Source organism: Phoca vitulina, unplaced genomic scaffold, assembly GCF_004348235.1.
Source record: "Phoca vitulina isolate PV1807 unplaced genomic scaffold, GSC_HSeal_1.0 scaffold9, whole genome shotgun sequence".
Classification (NCBI taxonomy): Eukaryota; Metazoa; Chordata; class Mammalia; order Carnivora; family Phocidae; genus Phoca; species Phoca vitulina.
In genome coordinates this window covers 4,950,422-4,959,408 of record NW_022589712.1, presented here as the reverse complement: position 1 = coordinate 4,959,408, position 8,987 = coordinate 4,950,422, and the positions used below count along the sequence as shown (strand labels likewise).

Sequence of the window (8,987 nt, the reverse complement as noted above, 5' to 3'; positions counted from 1 at the left end):
TTTAGTTGCCCTAAAACATAAACATAGTCGAGGGGCACTTGGTGATGCAGTCAGTAAAGCATCTGCCTCTTGGTTCCAGCTCAGGTCATGATCTCAGGATAGTGAGATTGAGCCCCATGAGCCCCGTGTCAGGGTTCACGCTCAGTGTGGAGTCTGCTTGGGATTCTCTCTCTTTCCTTCTCCCTCCCCCTTTCCACTTCTCCTGCTAGTTCTCTCTCTCTCTCTCTCTGTCTCTAAAATACATAAATAAAATCTTTAAAAAATATTAAACATAGTGGAGAGCAATCAACTTGAATCACCCTAACAATCTCTGGCATCTTGCTTTTGTACCCACATCATGCAAGTGTCAGGAGACAGACTGCTCTGAACTCCAGCTGGGAAGTAGGTAGGAGCTGGTCCTCAAAGGATATGGACAACGTATAACTACTAGCACAGAATAACAGGATGAGAAGACTTTTCAGGCCCAAGGAAATAGAAAGTGAACATTAATTTTTGATTGGGGTTTGGATGACTTTGGAAAACCAGCCAAATCTCCAACCCTTATTAGTTAGGTGTAAACTGGTGAAAGGTTAGGATTGAATGTGTGAAAAGGCAGTGTGGAAATGACGCACAAGGAAAGTACTAGAATGCTTCTCTCCAGTATCCCCACTTCATCAGCTAACTAAAGTACTACATCTTCAAATGCAAAGATTCCATTTTTTTTAATTGTGCAAAAATTTGAAAATGTCCCTTAGTTATTGCGTCCTGCCTTGGTCCTCTCCGGGTCCATCGCTGAGTCCTTCTTGCCTCTCTGGGTCCATCACTGAATACTTCTTGGGAGTACGGTCCATATTAACCCTTTGTCGTCTTGCTTTCGCATTCATTTCATTGAAAGTGTCTCTCAAAACCCTTGTGACTTCCTATCTACCATATTGTGTCTTTTCCCTAGACCTCACCTTCTTCTACTACTCCGTTGTATTCAATGTGTGGGACCACTTCCTTCCTAGATATCTCTTTACTCTTAGTGTCTCAACACCCTACAGTCTTACTTTTCTATCTTCACTGACTAAAACCCACTCTCCTTTACTGGTTCTTCTTCCTCTCCATGCCTCTAAAATGTAGGGACCCACTCCCCTGAGTTTCTTGTCTCCTTGCTCTGTCATGTACTTATTTCTTTGGTGATCTCAGCCAATTCCTGTAACTCCAGCTCCCCCCAACTCTATGGAGACTACTCCTGTATTTGTCTCTCTAGCTTTGCTCTTGCTACTAAACTCCAAATCTGTATTTTCAGCTTTCTACAGGATATGATATGTATTACTATCTCGTATCAAACTCTAAGGTGGCAGTGGAAACAGAATTTGAGGAGAAGTTTGATGAACATTCTAGCAAAACAATGTTCAGAATTTTGTAAGTGGCTGGACATGCAAGATGGGGAAGAGAAACTGCCAGAGATAACCTTGTGTGTGGAGTCTGAGCTCTGGGTGCAACCTTCGGAGACTTTGTCTCTGGGCCTGTCCTCTCTTCTATGAATGATGTCTTTCTGGAAGATCTGATTCATCCCTTGAGTCCAGCCTCTATGCAGATGACCAGCAGAGCTCTCTTTCGACCTGACTTTTGTTTGAGTTCTAGCTCTATAGAAAGAGTTCCCCCTGGACATCTATGCTATCCTCTCGTGACACTTTAAATTTAATACATCCAAAATGGGGTGCATTATGTTCCTCTCCAAATTTAATTTCTTCTTAATACTTAAGATTGTGGCTTCAAAATAATCATAACTTCCCAGGTTTGAAACGTGAAATTCATCTTTTCTTCTTTTTCACATTCCCTTGCTTATTTCCATGGGAGAGGTAGACATCCCTACTTTATTAGCGTTGTGTTTGACCAGGGAACTTATTTAGCCAATGGGAGGTTAACAGGTCTGACACAATAGAGGCTTGAAATGGGTTTACACAAACTGTGCTTGGGCTCTTACGTGTCTGTCCTCTGCATCTGCCCTTGCCCGGGAAGACTGGCATGAGCTAGCCCACTGGTCCTAGGGTATAAGCTATCTGGAAAACCAGATCAGCTGACTCCCAGCCAAGCTGCAGATCTGTGACCCAAACAAAAACTTACTGTTGTGTGCTGCTGTTAATTTTGTGGTTGTTTGTTACGCAGCATCATTGTGACCACATTGCCTGGCACACCTCTGCTTCTCTTCTAATAGTCCGTGCTGGTAACCTGTCTTCTCTCTGCCTGAAGCCCAACCTCTCCTTCACACTTTGCAGACTACCGTTCTGAAAGCACATCTGTAGTCCTAGCCGTCTCTTGTTCAACAGCCGTCAGAGGCTCCCTATTACTTAGCATGTGATCCACCTCCACGGCTGGTCGGGGAGTGTCCTCCGTGATGTGGCTCGTCCTCCATCTCAGGGTTTAGCTCGCTCTGTTTTCTACCTGTGTGCTAGAACCCAGTGCTGGCAGGCCACAGTATACCACAGCTTCCACTTCTGTCTGTCTTTCCTTACATGGCTTCCTTGGCTTGGGTTGTCTGCCCACATTGTTGGTCACATTTTGAAATCTTAAGTTTCCTTTCAAGGTAAATCACTGATGCCATCTCTCCATAAGTCTTTTCACCGCCAAGTGCGTTGTGATATTTTCCTCTTCCCAACACCATTCAATCTTTCTCTTTTATTTACGACCCTCACTTTTTTTGTATTCGTGTCTTCCTGTTTCTCCAACGGTGCCACTCACCGTCCCCAAGCATCCTTATAAGCTTGGTTGTAAGCTCTTTGTTTTTTTGTTTGTTTGTTTGTTTGTTTCTGTCTTGTTTTGTTTTTGTCTTTTCTGTGGTTTGGAAATCAGTGCATTACAAAGTAGAGTCTTGATTTTTATTTGAATTGGGTTGAAAAACAATAAATTATATTTCCCCCAATACCTAAAAACATCACCTGCAGTACTAGAATGGAATTTTAATTTGTTCAATTTTAATTGTTTTGTATTGTAGGGAAGAGAGTGAGCGGTTCTCTGTCTGGGGTACTTCACCTCAGCAGGCAGCTGGGCACTTGCCAAAGGGCTGTAGAAAGCATCAGGGATCCTCAGAGTCGGGTAGAGAGAATGCCAGGCTTTGGTAGGTGCAGAAAAGCAAGTCTTTGTCCCCTCTGTCATGTCTCTCTGGGATCCGAGCTGCCAAGACTCATGTGGACCAATGCTTAACGCAGGGATGGGGCACCAGTTTTTATAATGAGAAATTATCTCCTGATCAAATTGGATTCCTTAGAAATCTGCGTCCATTTGTTTGATCAATCGTTTTTCATTTATTGCTATTTTGCCACTTTCAGTCTAGGGGTAAAGAGGCATTGTGTTTTTAATCCAAATATTGTGAGATACCAGAAATTCCACAACTCTAAGCTCAGGATATATTTTAACAAGGGAATATGCCAGACCTTCCCATATTCACTGGGACTTCTGAAGGGGAAAGTTTCATCCAGAACCAGGGGTCATGGGTACGTAACTAAGGGTCCCACCAAAGGTAGTGGTTATAATAGCCACGATTCAACCACTTATCCCTAGAAAACGTAAACCATTCTTTCCATCTTCCCAAAACTGGGAAATATCTCTTGTATAATTTGGTGAAGTCATTCAGGTTGTTAGGATTGTCCGGAACATTGTTTCTGGATTAGTTATGTCAGTTGGTCAGTGACCTTTCTTTCTTACCAGTAATTAACCAAACTTCTTATCAGACATATTATTTAGCTACACGACTTCAAACTTTCACCATGCTTTAGGAAATTGGCTGAGTCTCAGAAAATGGGAGCAAATGATTCACTTTCTGTGAGAGGAAATTGAGGTCAGTCTGGCATCAGGGTGGTTGAGATCCTTGACTCTAACACAGCCACAGACCCCGCCTCCTCACCTGACTCAGCATGGCTGATGAAGAGTCATCTTGATCCCGGATCCGGGTTTCTTCTTCACGGGAGGTTCATTACATGCAATGCCTGATTCAGACACAGACATTCTGAAAATCCAGAGGGCTAACCCAATCACTGTGGCTTATTCTTCTACTCCCTGGAAAAAGACAGGTTTGTAAATGAGCAGTTTCATAACTGTTCACTGATTATTCTGCCCACCATGTCAGTTTTGATTATTGTGTAAAAAATAAAAATGCCTGCTTCTGTTCTGTAGACCCACCAGCCATGCTCAATAGCAGGAAACTGTCAAGTGGCTGGATATGCGTGTTTCTAGATAGAAACGTTTAAATAAATTGTGTCTTTTTGTAATATATTGTGACTTTAAGTCACTCTCCTTTAAAATATATATATTTATGCATATACGTACATATATATCCTTATACACACATGCGCACCCACCACACACTTGGGGATGCATAGATACATCACTTTATATTTTTATCACTATTACTTGTAAATAGGAAATGAAGTTACAATCCTTGAAACTGTAATGGCGAGCACACAAAGACACAGTTGCTGGCACAGAATTCAATTAACAGATAGCAATCACCCCTGGGTGACTGTGTGAGGTAGAAATATACAGGCATGCTAATAAGTAATATCTTAAAGCCACAACGTTTATCAGCCAGCAGCCAGACATGGGCACAAGTGTGGGCAGACAGCGTTGCTCTAGGATATTTAATACAAACCAGCTCTCTCCGTTTAAGGATTTGTGTTTAATCATTCAGCAACATTTTAAAACATCCCGGCTGGCAAGCTTTTCAAATGGCACTGCTTCGGTCAGAAAATGCAAGGGCTTATTTTGCTCCCCATGGTTGAGAGGGATAGGAGGGGTGGGAAAAAGGAGTTTAGGAATAATCAATCTGCATTTGTATTTTTAAATGTTTTTTTCCTTGTCATTTTCTGATCTTTGAGCTACTTCAGTGTGCATCTGCTGGGTGAATCATAGCTTTAACTAAGGAAACACGCAGAAGGCACTCATTAATACAGAATAGCCAGATGCCTGACTCCCTGTAAAATAGCATTTTCCCCAGCAGCAGCTTAGTACAGCTTATAGTTATATTGTTCTTGAATTTTAGTGAAAGAGGAACACAGGGGTGCTCAGAAACTAGAGGCTGTTTTATTTTTTCATGCACATAGGGGTATTTCTATAGTAGGTTAAAGAAATTCTTTAAGTGCCTTTCAAAATATTTTGTACTGTGTATAAGCAAAAGAGCAAAGAAAGGTTATGATAAGGTGGGGCATGGTGTAGCTTTTCCGAAGGAGAATGTGAGTTTATCAAAAGAATGTGACCCCTAGTAATTGACAAAAAGAAACATTGTCTTACATTGAAATAAAGTGGAAGCCATGTTTATGATTGCCAAGATTAAAATCCTCATCACCCAGAAATGGTTCAAGAACAGCGAGTCTACTGGCATCTGGGTCATGTGATTTGCCTGAAGGTGTTATGTCGTATTTGTTACAAGCAGATGCCTGGGGGAATCTGGCTGCTTAGCAGATGGCTTTGCTGGGAGAGCATCTTCTACATTTGGTTCTTTGAATCAATCAGACCTTCTGTAAAGCTCTTCGTTCTTCAAAGCAGAGAGGTAAAGGGGGAGAGAAAAGATGAGAATAAAGGGAATAGCTCCACTGTAGGTACAACTAACAGAAGTATGAGTAGATTCTACTTTAATTGTATTTTTCAAGTACTTAGGTTAGTACTTACTATTTCTCCTCTAAGGTTCAAGTTTTTACTTTTTCAAAGTGAAAAAAGAGAAAGAAAAAACAAGCAGAGGTTATTGTAGAGTTCAGGCATTTCATACTTTTTAAGCATGTGGGTTTTTAAGAGATACGATGACAGCACTATTAATTTTAAGACTGAAAAATTGTTTGCAATTTTCACCCTTTGCTGACCAAGAGCCACATTCTGAGAGTCAGGGCTCTGTGGCATCCAGTGGCTCCTTCCTCGCTGCAAGACCCTCATTGTTGTCCTGAGATGTTTTCCTGTCTACAAAGTAACCTCGAAATTATGCCTGAGAAAGAATCTTCTCTGAAGGTCATCTCCACAGGGAGACCATCGATTCAGTGCCAACATCTTATCCCGATTTCTGTGATTTTCTCTTCTGTCAAGTAAATATGGTTTCATGAACCCAGAATTCACTTCACTGTTGTCTGGAAGGATCCACTGTAGCCAAATTGGGAGACAGTGGATTATATTTAATCCAAAATGATAACAGATCTCTTGAACTTGCCATTTATAATTTAACACAGGATAATGATGTCAGTAGAGTGAAAAATTCAACTGGTGAACTTGGGTGTTTGTGTATGAAATGAGTATTTAGAAATTTCATGGACTATGAACAAGAGTCCCTGTAGATTCTTTTCCATTTCCTTAGGGCTCACAAGTTTTGATTATATCAAGGAGTGCACATTTCCCACAAGTGTTGTTGCAATGGAGAATTTACAAACTCCTATGATCCTTAAAAGACAACAGCTGAAGTGGCCTCTAAGTACTTACAAATGATGGGTTAGGTTAGAGAAAATGCATAATATCAAAAAAAAAAAAAAACCAGAAGTGATTATTTTTCTTATCAAAGACTTGGTCTCTGTTTTAGGGGAAACAATATATTCAGATTTAATATTGCACATAGTTGTGTAGCCATTTTTTAAAAAGTTTTATTTATTTATTTTTTTAGTAATCTGTACACCCAATGCAGGGCTCGAGCCCATGACACCAAGATCAGGAGTCACATACTCTTCCACCTGAGCCAGCCAGGACCACCTGGTTGTATAGCCTTAATATTAAAAATTATCATCAAAGATGTCTCCTGGGAGTGTTAGGAAATTTTAAGCATAATTTTGTCTGTCTCTATTTGTGCTTGGCTTGAACTGTTAACATGCAGCTATAAATGGATTAGCTCTAGGAGAATGAATTATAGTTTACTGCACGCACACACACACACACACACACACACACCTGCACACATGAAATACTGTAGTTGGTCAGATCAACAATCCGTGCAGCCCATTACTCAACCTAGAGGGTGGTACCAACATTCTTTTAAATATAAAAAATACAGTTGACTAGTATGACATTACCTCAAATTTTTCAAGATTAATTACTATGTTTATTCCAAAATATCTCAATGGTTACAATAATAGGATTTGTGGGGAATATAGAAAAAAAGCAGATGTGGCCCCGAACTCAAGGAGTTTATAATCTAGCTGAAGTCATAGAATGGACATCCATGGGATAACATCAACCAGTTCGAGATAATGTGTAATTGAGCGGTAACCTATATGCACAGATCTCTCAGTCCTGTGGGGACTCAGAACCAGGAGCTGGAAGAGGAGTGGGACTGGCCAAGCCAAATGAGCCACATAGACTCTAGGTACTCATCACACCCACTCCTTCACTAGAAATTTATATTGTGCATTTATGCAAGTTTTTCCTGACCTTTAAAAAAACATTTCAAAATTTCTCATTCTTCAGCTATAGGTTGGTAAAAGCAGTGTTTAATTTGACCTAAGTTGTCCTTTCAAGTTTCAAAGAGTGTCCACTAATTCTATTATGTTAGAACAGAGATTATTGGATGGATGAATGACTTACCTCATCCATGTATTTCAGGATTTTCTAGACTTCAAACATCTCCTCATGTTCTTAATGAGTCTAGGTGGAGTGAAAGCCAGTACAATTGTCCAAGTGAGGGAGCTTCTACACCAGACTTCGTACTGGGAGACTTCCCAGTGGGCTTTGTCTGTGGCATTATTTTGCCTGAGCTCCCGGGTTGGGCTGGAGAGGAAGAAGGGGTGCTCTCCAGCCAAGGGTAGCTCCGGGAGCTTTGGGAAGGTGGGGTGGGTGTGCATCGAGAAGGAAAAGAGGGGCTTGCGGCATGAGCAGAACAGCAACAGCACCAGTGTTGGGGTCCGTGGAGGAAACGGTTGGGGTTGCAGAGACAAGCGAACACCACAGGAACAACAGCGGGACTGGGGGGAGGAATACAGCCAAGTGCAGGCAAACTGTGTGAAAGTGAATTTCAAAGACCTTGGTCACTGAGGGGATGAGTGAGCAGAGGAGTTCCGGGCTGGTGTGCTTAGGGAAGCCGAAGACAGAGAAGACACAGACAACGCCACGGGGATTGAGGATCCAGTCAGTACAAGGTCACCAGGGATTTTCGAGATGGTCTTTTCAGTGAAGTGTTGAGGAGTAAGCAAGCAGGTGCTAGGACAGTCGGGGGTGGAGGGAATTTTCTACCACTTTTCCAAAACATTCAGCGTTGAAAGAAAAAAGAAAAGGGGAGTAGCAGGATCCAAAGAAGTTTATCTCTTCTCTGTCCCCAGTAGAATTAGTCCTATTTGTGGGCAGAGAGAAGTAGCACGGACAGAGCGCACAGTGAAGATGAAGTAGCACATACAACTAATGGAGGAAGGACCCAGGGTAATGGCTGGGCTGGGAGTTGAGCCATGGCCTGGGGGAGTAGCGCCTTTGCTCAGGGTCAGCCCCCACACTCATGATAACTGGGGGCTTGTCGTTTAGCCTGTCTGAGCCCCTGTTTCCTGGTCTGTGCTTCAGGGTTAGAACAAAATACAAAAGCGTATGCAATATGCTTAGCACAGTCTGACTAGCGAGCACATAGTGAAAATCTTCAGGTAAAAATCTTCACAGGACTGAGGGAGGGCAGGAGTCTAGGGGTGCCCTAGCGTGTGGTACCCATGAACAGACAGACAGACAGCTGGGAACCCAGAATGCATTCTGAGGCAAGTACAAATCCACGTGGGCCGGGCTGGGGGAGAAGGAGACACAGGGGTTCCATCAGAGAGCACGCGGGGGAGGTGAGGATGGGGAGAGTCTTCCTTTCAGAGGGCACCTGAGGTTTGCCCCACAGGTGAGGAGGAAGCTGTTCCAGGTGAACAGTCTGAGCAGAGGCATAGGGCGGGCACAAGGAACTCCTGACCCACTACCACCCCCAGCTGCTCAGCCGGTTCCATTGGTGTTGGGTGTGAACACTCTGAAATGCTGAAACAAGCATTAGTGCAGAAAGACACACTCATCACAGGACCAATAACATACAAACAACAAACAAA

At 42.5% G+C, this 8,987-nt stretch overlaps 1 long non-coding RNA gene across 3 annotated transcripts; it reads right to left on the bottom strand.

Moving 5' to 3' along the window:
- Positions 1-269: 269 nt before the first annotated feature.
- Positions 270-7,768, bottom strand: LOC116634351. Of its 3 annotated transcripts, none has more exons than XR_004299951.1 (3): positions 7,513-7,768; positions 5,251-5,494; positions 270-4,020 (listed from the first exon to the last, which is right to left on the bottom strand). It is a non-coding gene; the product is annotated as an uncharacterized LOC116634351 (long non-coding RNA). The 3 variants fall into 3 exon arrangements; XR_004299953.1 differs by lacking the exon at positions 7,513-7,768 and adding an exon at positions 5,629-6,570; XR_004299952.1 differs by lacking the exon at positions 7,513-7,768 and having other exon boundaries at positions 270-3,294; positions 3,869-4,020; positions 5,251-5,617.
- Between the last annotated feature and the right edge of the window lie 1,219 nt (positions 7,769-8,987).